Here is a 14,374-nt window from a genome sequence, read left to right as displayed (position 1 = left end):
GAAGGAAAATCTCAGGATGACTGGGAAGGTGATGGAAGAAGCTCATGACACACCATTGTCTATTCACCCGGGTAGTACCAAGATGTACCAAGACATCCGGCAAAGATTCTGGTGGCCCAATATGAAACAAGACATTGCACGCTATGTGGCAGAATGTGATATATGCCGGCGTATCAAGGCAGAGCACCAAAAGCCTGCTGGAACTCTGCAACCTATCTCTATTCCCGAGTGGAAATGGGATCACGTTGAAATGGACTTCGTCACTGGTTTTCCCAGGTCTCAGAAAGGTAATGATGCTATTCTTGTCGTCATTGATCGACTGTCCAAAGTTGCACATTTTCTGGCCGTCAAGGAAACGATTAATGCTAGTCAGCTGGCAGATCTTTATATGTCAAGAGTTGTTTCACTGCACGGTATTCCGTTGGTGATCAGTTCGGACCGTGGCAGCTTGTTTACTTCAAAATTCTGGGAAAGTTTTCAGAAGGCTATGGGGACTCATCTGTCCTTCAGCACTGCATTTCATCCTCAATCCCAGGGACAAGTTGAACGAGTCAACCAAATTCTCGAAGACATGCTTCGAGCTTGTGTCATTTCTTTCGGTAAGAAATGGGAGGAATCTCTCCCGTATGCCGAGTTCTCGTACAACAATAGCTATCAAGCTAGTCTGAAGATGGCCCCTTTCGAAGTATTGTATGGGCGAAGGTGTCGAACTCCTCTGAATTGGTCAGAAACTGGGGAACGATCACTCTTCGGTCCGGATATTATTCAACATGCCGAAGATCAAGTCCGCATTATTCATGAGAATCTGAAGGCTGCTCAGTCTCGTCAGAAGAGTCAGTATGACCGTCATCATCAAGATATGGTCTATCAACCTGGCGAAAAGGCTTATCTTCGTGTCACACCAATGAGAGGTGCACACCGTTTCGGAATCAAGGGCAAGTTAGCTCCTCGTTATATTGGTCCTTTCACTGTTCTCGAAAGGCGTGGAAGAGTGGCTTATCAATTGGAACTGCCGGCGAACCTTTCTCAGGTTCACGATGTCTTCCATGTTTCTCAACTCCGTCGCTGCTTCAAGGACCCTATTCGAGCAGTGGATCACGATATGCTTGAGCTACAACAAGACCTCTCTTATAAAGAGCATCCGGTCCGCATTCTCGACCAAGCTGAACGTAAGACTCGTCGCAAGGTCACTAAGTTCCTTAAGGTGCAATGGTCAAATCACTCTGAAGATGAAGCCACTTGGGAACGCGAGGATCATCTTCGTGATGAATACCCCGGGCTTTTTCCCTCTACCTCTTAATTCTCGGGACGAGAATTCTTGTTAGTAGGGGAGAATTGTGACATCCTCGACTTTTGCTACAGTAGTAATTGTAATTAAGCTACAGTGATCACCGCTAATGATGCCACGTCACCGAATTCCCATCTCAGACCCGCGTGGATTCGCGTCTGTCCGGATCGATGATTTGAAAGCAATGGGAAGCACTTTATCGGTTCATTACAAGTGTTAAAAGGATATATATGTAAGGGGAAAGTATTAAAGAAATAATAATAAAAGAAAGGAAAGAAAACTGAAAGAAAGAAATAATAAAAAGAAAAGGGAAAAGAGAAAATAAAACAAAACAAATAAAAAAAAAAAAAAAAAAAAAAGAAACAACCCCCACTCCCCCGTGGCCCAGCTGGGCCAAAAAGGGCCCAGCCGGCCACCTCCCGCGCCCCCTCCCCGCAAACCCTAAACCCCCCTGGCGACCGACCCCCCTTCCCTCGCTACTCCCTCCTTTCCCCCACGCCGCCGCCGCCAGCCCCCCCCCCTCGTGGGGGCCCCACCTCCACCCACCGACGCCCCCCACCCCACGCGCCATCTCCTCCCAGTCCCGTAACTCCCTCCCTCTCTCTCGGCCACCCCTCCCCACGAGAGCCACGCCCCCACCCCATCCCGTCGCCTCCTCCTCTCCATCTCGCCCCTCCCTGGCCGCCCCTCACCACGCCGGCGGCCACCCCCCTCCTCCCGCCGGCGGCCCCCTTCCATCCCCCACGGCCAGCCCTCTCCCCCGCCGGCCTCCTCCCCACCCCACGGCCACCTCCTACACCGAGCCGCCCCACCCCACGGCCCCTCCTTCTCCCGGCGGCCCCCCCCCACCTCTCGGCCTCCACCCCGCCGGCAGGGGTGCCGGCCACCTCGGCCCCCCCATCTCGGCGGCCGGCCCTTCCGGGAGGTCCCTCTCCGGCGGCCCTCTCTACGGTGGCCGCCCCTCCCCGTCGGCGGCTCCACCTCCGAGGGCCTCTCCTCACCGGGGCCCTCCTCACCGGCTCCTCCTCGCCGGCACGTCATCACCACCGGAACCTCACCGTCACCGTCCCCACCGTCACTTCGTGCGAACTCCGGCTTCACCGGGCCGTCACGTCACCGTCGGTGAGCCCCTCCTCGGGCTCCTCCCACCTTACCGTTCTCCTCGACGTCACGGTTCCGTTCCGGCAAACGGGGCCTCGATCCGTCGACGGTGGACTCCGGTAGGAGGATTCGAAGTTCGTGTTCTTCTAGGTGGAGTAGCTAAGGAACTTCTCTGTCTCTGTTAACAGAGAGATGAGAGATGAGTGTTGAGAGAAAAGAAAAATGAAAAAAGAATAAATGGTGTATTAGATGCGTATGTATGTATGTATGTATGAGATGTGATGTATGTATTTGTGTATTTGGATAATTAGAGGAATACGGTATTTGAACGGTTAGGTATCTAATAAAAATAAATGTGAAAATAACCTTAAGCCACTTACCGGTGGGGCCAATGCACCGCTGTCAATGACAGTGAGGCCCCGCGCGATAATTAAAAATAATGTTTTTCTTAAAATAGATAAATAAATAGATATTTAGTTAAAATAATTAATTAACATAATTAGAGTATGACACGTGGGTCCCTCGTTGAATTAATCTGATTAATAAATAATTAATCTTAATAAAAACTTGTGCCTATGACGTTCGGGACCCGCTGGTCAGTTGACCGGTCAAATGTGATGTCAGCCTGACATCGCGATGATGTCATAATAGGATTTTACTAAATCTTTTAAATCTGTTTTTAATTCCTAAATAATTAATAAAACTTTAAAAATTAATATTAAATAATCCGTAAGTCAGATCAAAATTATTTCAACATGAAAGTTGATCAGCAAAGCGAGACGAACCCGGATACACGGTCCGTTCGTCTGTCACGCGTCCCTAGCATAGTAAACATGGAACTTTTCCATCGTTTCCAGTGTAACCGATAGTAGCCCGAGACCCGGGAAAATATCGTCAGATATTCTTCCGACCCGTCTATGACGGATGTTCCTGCGTTAGCTCATGCCTAGCCTGCATATTTCCATGTCGTGTTTTGTGTGCATCGGTGCTATTATTTATTGTTTCTTCCCCCTCTTCTTACCGGTAGACCCCGAGACTGACGCTGCTGCCGGGTACATCTACGACCCTGCTGATCAGTCCATTGCCGCAGAGCAGCAAGGCAAGCAAACTCCCCTTGATCATTCCTATATCGCCTATGTCCTTCTTCCTACTGCTTGCATTAGTATTTTGCTACTGTTGTAGTTAGCTCCTATATCTGATGCATAGCCTGTTTTTGATGAACTGCTACTTTCAGTCCTGTACCTTTTTACCTGCTTAGTATAGGTGGAGCAGTCATCCCCTCTGACCCCGTAGATCAGTTGCCCCGCTTGTTTTCAAATCTCGATCTCTGATCGACGAGCCAGACCCGACACAGCATGTTCACCCCCCTTCGTTGTACGACGCTACAGGGATACTATCGGGTACCGAGGGTGACACCTCGCTAAGTACTCCTGATGATATCTCTGTAGTATAGCTAGTCGGTCGTGGTTATCGAGGGTGATTCCTCTTTCACCATTCCCGATGACGTCTCTGTCGTGCCACCCCGCGAGTGTGGGACCCCCGAGGGTGATTCCTCTAAGCCCACCTTGACGGGTACATCGTTCGGAATCCAACGAGGGTGATACCTCGGATTCCCCCCGATGTTACAACCACACAGTTACTCGACCATGTTATTGGGATCTTCGGTGATTAGTTGTAAGACGGGTGGATTCCCGCGAGACTGTGTTGTTGGCCTAATTAAAATGCTAATGGATTTGGGTATTTGATCTGGGTTGGTCGGAGACCTTTTCGCACTAACCGGCTACGCGGGAAGAATTATGGGTACTCGACGTCGCGGTATCAGCCGAAGCTTTTCAGATGCCAGCAGTGTAGCGGCGCGCGCCCGAGTGGTCCCGAGATGCATCGCGCTTGTGATTAAGGGATGCTAGGACTGACGTCGGCCGCCCACGCCACGTGCAGGAGCGTGAAGGGGAACTGGGCCCATGAACCCTTTGTGCTTAGGATTTAGACCGGCGGGCTGGCCTCTCTGATTTGTCTTAGGTGGGGCTGCGACGTGTCGACATTCCGAGGCCGGGCAGGACCCAGAAAAGTATGTCCGGCCAGAGTGTTATCGAGCGTGACGGGACATGTGGTGCACCCCTGCAGGGATGAAAATTAACTATTCGGATAGCCGTGTCCACGGTTACAGGACGACTTGGAGTTGTGCCCCGATCTTATACAACTACAATTGTTACTTAACTGGATTTAGTTTGCCTCGGGATTGCTTCCTCGCAGGGAGTCGTGGGAGGATCTTTAGGCGTGACCTCACTTTAATATTGCTGCAACAATATGACTATTAATGTTTTACCCCCCTGCTCTACTCTCGTCTATTGCTGCAAGACCCTGAAGATGCTAGTCTTCGATAGGACTAGGCCTTCTCTCTCTATCCTTGCATTGCTGCAGTCAGTCCACATATAACCCCCTTCTTTGATACTGATGCATAATTAGAATAGTTCTGATGTAAGACTTGCGAGTACTTTGGATGAGTACTCACCGCTGCTTTGCTCCCCCTTTGTTCCCTTGATCCGTTTGCTGCGACCAGATGATGAAGCCCAGGAGATGGAGGTCCCCGCCACCGACGACTGCTACCCCGACGGTGCCTATTACTACGTGGAGGCCGCTGATGATCAGGAGTAGTTAGGAGGTTCCCAGGCAGGAGGCCTCGCCTCGTTCGATCGTTGTATCTTTTGTGCTAGCCTTCTCTAAGGCACCCCATGTTTTATGTCTGTACTCAGATATTTGTTGCTTCCGCTGACTCGTGTGTTTTTCGAGCTTTCGTATTCTAGCCCTCGAGGCCCCTGGCTTGTAATATGAAGCTGATGTTATTTTATTTGTGTCTAGAGTTGTGTTGTGATATCTCCCCGTGAGTCCTTGGGTTTGATCGTACGCATTTGCGTGTATGATTAGCGTACGATTAAGCCGAGGGCGTCACAAGTTGGTATCAGAGCCAACTGCCTGTAGGTAGCCCCCTTTCCAACTCCTTGGCCGAAGTTGAGTCTAGTGTTTGAAAAACTTTACTAACACTGATGTTGTGGCTTACGGGCCCACATCTCAATTGGGTGGTATTAGTATCTTTTACTCCTTTCCTATACTCTGGGCTCTACTTTCTCTTCTCTTTCGGGTCAAAGAATTTTACTAACTCTAACATTAGGTTCTCGAATCACATCAATCCGGAGCGCTGGACTATCTACTCTTTTTCTCCTGAATATGTATTACACACACTGTCATTGACATTCGTCAATCTTATTTTCAGATGCGTCCCGCAAGACAGCACGTGCGCCTGACACAGGCCACCGAGACGACTGGGTTCCCGGCCATTTTGGTCGATCTCCTGACCAGGCTGGGATATCGCTGGTACCCCGAGTACACTGTGTTCGAGGATTTCCGCGAGTACAACCAGTGCCAGTACCAGGCTGAGGTTCGCGTCTTCGACCAGAGGGGCGGCGAGACCCTCGAGCGCCACGTGTTCTGTGGTATTGGAGTGTCGGTCGAGATGGCCGTCCACGATGCGGCCTACATCGCCATCACCCGACTCCGTGGAGCGTACCCTCACCTGGAGGAGAGCCCTTTCAGATACATCCCGCATGAATTCAGAAAGGGCTGTAAATTGATGATCTGGCTTTGAATGGTGCATTTTGAACACAGAAAAACTATGGAGTTGAAATAAGTTAAAAAAATGAAATCCTTTTGTAACAGATGAGTTTCCGTATGAAACCGTGATACTTCGAAAGAGATTGTCCGTTTTGTACACGAAGTGCATGCAGTTTTTGCCGTAACCCTCTCAACTTTCTCGCACGTGCTATCTTGGTGAAATGATGATACAATGCCAACTGGGAACCTTTTCAGAGTTCTTTTCAAATGCTTTTCAATTTCATGGTCTTATAGCTCATAATAAAGGGTAAATGCATGAAAAATAACAAATGAAGTCAGAAAGGGTTGTAAATTGATGATGTGGCTTTGAATGGTGCATTTTGAACACAGAAGAACTATGGAGTTCAAATAAGTTCAAAAAAATGAAATCCCTTTGTAACAGACGAGTTTTCGTATGAAACCCTTATACTTCGAAAGAGATTGTCCATTTTGTACACGAAGTGCATCCAGTTTTTGCCGTAACCCTGTCAACTTTCTCGCACATGCTATGTGGGTGAAATGATGATACCATGCCAACTTGGAACCTTTCAGAGTTCATTTGAAATGCTTTTCAATTTCATGGTCTTATAGCTCATAATAATCGGTAAATGCATGAAAAATAACAAATGAAGTCAGAAAGGGTTGTAAATTGATGATGTGGGTTTGAATGGTGCATTTTGAACACAGAAAAACTATGGAGTTCAAATAAGTTCACAAAAATGAAATCCCTTTGCAACAGATGAGTTTCCGTATGAAACCCTGATACTTCGAAAGAGATTGTCCGTTTTGTACACGAAGTGCATCCAGTTTTTGCCGTAACCCTCTGAACTTTCTCGCGCATGCTATGTGGGTGAAATGATGATACCATGCCAACTTGGAACCTTTTCAGAGTTCATTTCAAATGCTTTTCAATTTCATGGTCTTATAGCTCAAAATAATAAGTAAATGCATGAAAAATAACAAATGAAGTCAGAAAGGCTGTAAATTGATGATGTGGCTTTGAATGGTGCATTTTGAACACTGAAAAACTATGGAGTTCAAATAAGTTCAAAAAAATGAAATCCCTTTGTAAAAGACGAGTTTCCGTATGAAACCCTGATACTTCGAAAGGGATTGTCCGTTTTGTACACGAAGGGCATCCAGTTTTTGCCGTAACCCTCTCAACTTTCTCGCACGTGCTATGTGGGTGAAATGATGATACCATGCCAACTTGGAACCTTTTCAGATTTCATTTCAAATGCTTTTCAACTTCATGGTCTCATAGCTCATAATAAACGGTAAATGCATGAAAAATAACAAATGAAGTCAGAAAGGGTTGTAAATTGATGATGTGGCTTTGAATGGTTCATTTTGAACACAGAAGAACTATGGAGTTCAAATAAGTTCAAAAAAATGAAATCCCTTTGTAACAGACGAGTTTCCTTATGAAACCCTGATACTTCGAAAGAGATTGTCCATTTTGTACACGAAGTGCATCCAGTTTTTGCCGTAACCCTGTCAACTTTCTCGCACATGCTATGTGGGTGAAATGATGATACCATGCCAACTTGGAACCTTTCAGAGTTCATTTCAAATGCTTTTCAATTTCATGGTCTTATAGCTCATAATAATCGGTAAATGCATGAAAAATAACAAATGAAGTCAGAAAGGGTTGTAAATTGATGATGTGGGTTTGAATGGTGCATTTTGAACACAGAAAAACTATGGAGTTCAAATAAGTTCACAAAAATGAAATCCCTTTGCAAGAGATGAGTTTCCGTATGAAACCCTGATACTTCGAAAGAGATTGTCCGTTTTGTACACGAAGTGCATCCAGTTTTTGCCGTAACCCTCTGAACTTTCTCGCGCATGCTATGTGGGTGAAATGATGATACCATGCCAACTTGGAACCTTTTCAGAGTTCATTTCAAATGCTTTTCAATTTCATGGTCTTATAGCTCAAAATAATAAGTAAATGCATGAAAAATAACAAATGAAGTCAGAAAGGCTGTAAATTAATGATGTGGCTTTGAATGGTGCATTTTGAACACTGAAAAACTATGGAGTTCAAATAAGTTCAAAAACTGAAATTCCTTTGTAACAGACGAGTTTCCGTATGAAACCCTGATACTTCGAAAGAGATTGTCCGTTTTGTACACGAAGGGCATCCAGTTTTTGCCGTAACCCTCTCAACTTTCTCGCATGTGCTATGTGGGTGAAATGATGATACCATGCCAACTTGGAACCTTTTCAGAGTTCATTTCAAATGCTTTTCAATTTGATGGTCTTATAGCTCATAATAAACGCTAAATGCATGAAAAATAGCAAATGAAGTCAGAAAGGGTTGTAAATTGATGATGTGGCTTTGAATGGTGCATTTTGAACACAAAAGAACTATGGAGTTCAAATAAGTTCAAAAAAATGAAATCCCTTTGTAACAGACGAGTTTCCGTATGAAACCTTGATACTTCGAAAGAGATTGTCCATTTTGTACACGAAGTGCATCCAGTTTTTGCCGTAACCCTGTCAACTTTCTCGCACATGCTATGTGGGTGAAATGATGATACCATGCCAACTTGGAACCTTTCCAGAGTTCATTTCAAATGCTTTTCAATTTCATGGTCTTATAGCTCATAATAATCGGTAAATGCATGAAAAATAACAAATGAAGTCAGAAAGGGTTGTAAATTGATGATGTGGCTTTGAATGGTGCATTTTGAACACAGCAAAACTACGGAGTTCAAATAAGTTCACAAAAATGAAATCCCTTTGCAACAGATGAGATTCCGTATGAAACCCTGATACTTCGAAAGAGAGTGTCCGTTTTGTACACGAAGTGCATCCAGTTTTTGCCGTAACCCTATGAACTTTCTCGCGCATGCTATGTGGGTGAAATGATGATACCATGCCAACTTGGAACCTTTTCAGAGTTCATTTCAAATGCTTTTCAATTTCATGGTCTTATAGCTCAAAATAATCAGTAAATGCAAGAAAAATAACAAATGAAGTCAGAAAGGGCTGTAAATTGATGATGTGGCTTTGAATGGTGCATTTTGAACACAGAAAAACTATGGAGTTCAAATAAGTTCAAAAAAATGAAATCCCTTTGTAACAGACGAGTTTCCGTATGAAACCCTGATACTTCGAAAGAGATTGTCCGTTTTGTACACGAAGTGCATCAAGTTTGTGCCGTAACCCTCTCAACTTTCTCGCATGTGCTATGTGGGTGAAATGATGATACCATGCCAACTTGGAAACTTTTCAGAGTTCATTTCAAATGCTTTTCAATTTCATGGTCTTATAGCTCATAATAAACAGTAAATGCATGAAAAATAACAAATGAAGTTAGAAAGGGTTGTAAATTGATGATGTGGCTTTGAATGGTGCATTTTGAAGACAGGAGAACTATGGAGTTCAAATAAGTTCAAATAAATGAAATCCCTTTGTAACACACGAGTTCCGTATGAAACCCTGATACTTCGAAAGAGATTGTCCATTTTGTACACGAAGTGCATCCAGTTTTTGCCATGACCCTGTCAACTTTCTCGCACATGCTATGTGGGTGAAATGATGATACCATGCCTACTTGGAACCTTTTCGGAGTTCATTTCAAATGCTTTTCAATTTCATGGTCTTATAGCTCATAATAATCGGTAAATGCATGAAAAATAACAAATGAAGTCAAAAAGGGTTGTAAATTGATGATGTGGCTTTGAGTGGTGCATTTTGAACACAGAAAAACTATGGAGTTCAAATAAGTTCAAAAAATGAAATCCCTTTGTAACAGATGAGTTTCCGTATGAAACCCTGATACTTCGAAAGAGATTGTCTGTTTTGTACATGAAGTGCATCCAGTTTTTCCCGTAACCCTCTCAACTTTCTCGCACAAGCTATGTGGGTGAAATGATGATACCATGCCAACTTGGAACCTTTTCAGAGTTCATTTTAAATGCTTTTCAATTTCATGGTCTTATAGCTCAAAATAATCAGTAAATGCATGAAAAATAACAAATGAAGTCAGAAATGGTTGTAAATTGATGATGTGGCTTTGAATGGTGCATTTTGAACACAGAAAAACAATGGAGTTCAAATAAGTTCAAAAAAATGAAATCCCTTTGTAACAGACGAGTTTCCGTTTGAAACCATGATACTTCGAAAGAGATTGTCCGTTTTGTACACGAAGTGTTTCCTGTTTTTGCCGTAACCCTCTCAACTTTCTCGCACGTGCTATGTGGGTGAAATGATGATACCATGCCAACTAGGAACCTTTTCAGAGTTTATTTCAAATGCTTTTCAATTTCATGGTCTTATAGGTCATAATAATCAGTAAATGCATGCAAAATAACAAATGAAGTTAGAAAGGGTTGTAAATTGATGATGTGGCTTGGAATGGTGCATTTTAAACACAAAATAACTATGGGGTTCACATAAGTTCAAAAAAATGAAATCCCTTTGTAACAGACGAGTTTCCGTATGAAACCCTGATACTTCGAAAGAGACTATCCATTTTGTACACTAAGTGCACCCAGTTTTTGTCATAACCCTCTCAACTTTCTCGCACGTGCTATGTGGGTGAAATGATGATACCATGCCAACTTGGATCCTTTTCAGAGTTCATTTCAAATGCTTTTCAATTTCATGGTCTTATAGCTCATAATAATCAGTAAATGCTCGAAAAATAACAAATGCACTTAGAAAGGGTTGTAAATTGATGATGTGGCTTTGAATGGTGCATTTTGAACACAGAAGAACAATGGAGGTCAAATAAGTTCAAAAAAATGAAATCCCTTTGTAACAGACGAGTTTCCGTATGAAACCCTGATACTTCAAAAGAGACTGTCCATTTTGTAGACGAAGTGCATCCAGTTTTTGCCGTAACCCTCTCAACTTTCTCGCACATGCTATGTGGGTGAAATGATGATACCATGCCAACTTGGAACCTTTTCAGAGTTCATTTCAAATGCTTTTCAATTTCATGGTCTTATAGCTCAAAATAATCAGTAAATGCCTGAAAAATAACAAATGAAGTCATAAAGGGTTGTAAATTGATGATGTGGCTTTGAATGGTGCATTTTGAACACATAAAAACTATGGAGTACAAATAAGTTCAAAAAAATTTAATCCCTTTGACGTAGACGAGTTTCCGTATGAAACCCTGATACTTCAAAATAGATTGTCCGTTTTGTACCCGAAGTTCATCTAGTTTTTGCCGTAACCCTCTCAACTTTCTCGCATATTCTATGTGGGTGAAATGATGATATCATGCTGACTTGGAACCTTTTCAGAGTTCATTTCAAATGGTTTTCAATTTCATGGTCTTATTGCTCATAATAACCAGTAAATGCATGAAAAATAACAAATGAAGTCAGAAAGGGTTGGAAGTTGATGATGTGGCTTTGAATGGTGCATTTTGAACACAGAAAAACTATGGAGTTCAAATAAGTTCAAAAAAATGAAATCCCTTTGTAACAGACGAGTTTTCGTATGAAACCCTGATACTTCGAAAGAGATTGCCCATTTTGTACACGAAGTGCATCCAGTTCTTGCCGTAACCCTCTCAACTTTCTCGCACATGCTATGTGGGTGAAATGATGATTCCATGCCAACTTGGAACCTTTTCAGAGTTCATTCAAATGCTTTTCAATTTCATGGTCTTATAGCTCATAATAATCAGTAAATGCATGAAAAATAACAAATGAAGTCACAAAGGGTTGTAAATAGATGATGTGGCTTTAATGGTGCATTTTGAACACAGAAAAACTATGGAGTTCAAATAAGTTCAAAAAAATGAAATCCCTTTGTAACAGACGAGTTTTCGTATGAAATCCTGATGCTTCGAAAGAGATTGTCCATTTTGTACATGAAGTGCATCCAGTTTTTGCCGTAACCCTCTCAATTTCTTGCACATGCTATGTGGGTGAAATGATGATACCACGCCAACTTGGAACCTTTTCAGAGTTCATTTCAAATGCTTTTCAATTTCATGGTCTTATAGCTCATAATAATCAGTAAATGTATGAAAAATAACAAATGAAGTCAAAAAGGGTTGTAAATTGATGATGTGGCTTTGAATGGTGCATTTTGAACACAGAAGAACTATGGAGGTCAAATAAGTTCCAAAAAATGAAATCCCTTTGTAACAGACGAGTTTCCGTATGAAACCCTGGTACTTCGAAAGAGATTGTCCGTTTTGTACATGAAGTGCATCCAGTTTTTGCCGTAACCCTCTCAACTTTCTCGCACATGCTATGTGGGTGAAATGATGATACCATGCCGACTTGGAACCTTTTCAGAGTTCATTTCAAATGATTTTCAATTTCATGGTCTTATAGCTCAAAATAATCAGTTTATGCATGAAAAATAACAAATGAAGTGAGAAAGGGTAGTAAATTGATGATGTAGCTTTGAATGGTGCATTTTGAACACAGAAAAACTATGGAGTTCAAATAAGTTCAAAAAAATGAAATCCCTTTGTAACAGACGAGTTTCCGTATGAAACCCTGATACTTCGAAAGAGATTGTCCATTTTGTACACGAAGTGCATCCAGTTTTTGCCGTAACCCTCTCAATTTCTCGCACATGCTATGTGGGTGAAATGATGATACCATGCCAACTTGGAACCTTTTCAGAGTTCATTTCAAATGTTTTCAATTTCATGGTCTTATAGCTCAAAATAGTCAGTAAATGCATGAAAAATAACAAATGAAGTCAGAAAGGGTTGTAAATTGATGATGTGGCTTTGAATGGTGCATTTTGAACACATAAAAACTATGGAGTTCAAATAAGTTCAAAAAATGAAATCCCTTTGAAATAGACGAGTTTCTGTATGAAACCGTGATACTTCAAAATTGATTGTCCGTTTTGTAGACGAAGTTCATCCAGTTTTTGCCGTAACCCTCTCAACTTTCTCGCACATGCTATGTGGGTGAAATGACGATACCATGCGGACTTGGAACCTTTTCAGAGTTCATTTCAAATGCTTTTCAATTTCATGGTCTTATAGCTCATAATAATCAGTAAATCCATGAAAAATAACAAATGGAGTCAGAAAGGGTTGTAAATTGATGATGTGGCTTTGAATGGTGCATTTTGAACATAGAAAAACTATCGAGTTTAAATAAGATCAAAAAAGGAAATCCCTTTGTAACAGACGAGTTTCCGTATGAAACCCTAATACTTCAAAAGAGATTGTCCGTTTTGTACACGAAGTGCATGCAGTTTTTGCCTTAACCCTCTCAACTTTCTTGCACATGCTATGTGGGTGAAATGATGATACCATGCAACTTGGAACCTTTTCAGAGTTCATTTCAAATGCTTTTCAATTTCATGGTCTTATAGCTCATAATATTAGTAAATGTATGAAAAATAACAAATGAAGTCAAAAAGGGTTGTAAATTGATGATGTGGCTTTGAATGGTGCATTTTGAACAGAGAAAAACTATGGAGTTCAAATAAGTTCCAAAAAATGAAATCCCTTTGTAACAGACGAGTTTCCGTATGAAACCCTGGTACTTCGAAAGAGATTGTCCGTTTTGTACATGAAGTGCATCCAGTTTTTGCCGTAACCCTCTCAAGTTTCTTCACATGCTATGTGGGTGAAATGATGATACCATGCCGACTTGGAACCTTTTCAGAGTTCATTTCAAATGATTTTCAATTTCATGGTCTTATAGCTCAAAATAATCAGTAAATGCACGAAAAATAACAAATGAAGTCAGAAAGGGTTGTAAATTGATGATGTGGCTTTGGATGGTGCATTTTGAACACATAAAAACTATGGAGTTCAAATAAGTTCAAAAAATGAAATCCCTTTGAAATAGACGAGTTTCTGTATCAAACCCTAATACTTCAAAAGAGATTGTCCGTTTTGTACACGAAGTGCATCCAGTTTTTGCCGTAACCCTCTCAACTTTCTCGCACATGCTATGTGGGTGAAATGATGATACCATGCCGACTTGGAACCTTTTCAGAGTTCATTTCAAATGCTTTTCAATTTCATGGTCTTATTGCTCATAATAATTAGTAAATGTATGAAAAATAACAAATGAAGTCAGAAAGGGTTGTAAATTAGTGATGTGGCTTTGAATGGTGCATTTTGAACACAGAAAAACTATGGAGTTCAAATAAGTTCCAAAAAATGAAATCCCTTTGTAACAGATGAGTTTCCGTATGAAACCCTGATCCTTAAGACATTGTCCGTTTTGTACACGAAGTGCATCCAGTTTTTTCCGTAACCCTCTCAACTTTCTCGCACATGCTATGTGGGTGAAATGATGATACGATGCCAACTTGGAACCTTTTCAGAGTTCATTTCAAATGCTTTTCAATTTCATGGTCTTATAGCTCATAATAATCAGT

The sequence above is a fragment of the Hordeum vulgare genome, chromosome 1H (genome assembly GCF_904849725.1).
Source record: "Hordeum vulgare subsp. vulgare chromosome 1H, MorexV3_pseudomolecules_assembly, whole genome shotgun sequence".
In the NCBI taxonomy this organism is placed as follows: Eukaryota; Viridiplantae; Streptophyta; class Magnoliopsida; order Poales; family Poaceae; genus Hordeum; species Hordeum vulgare.
This window is presented reverse-complemented; position numbering follows the sequence as displayed.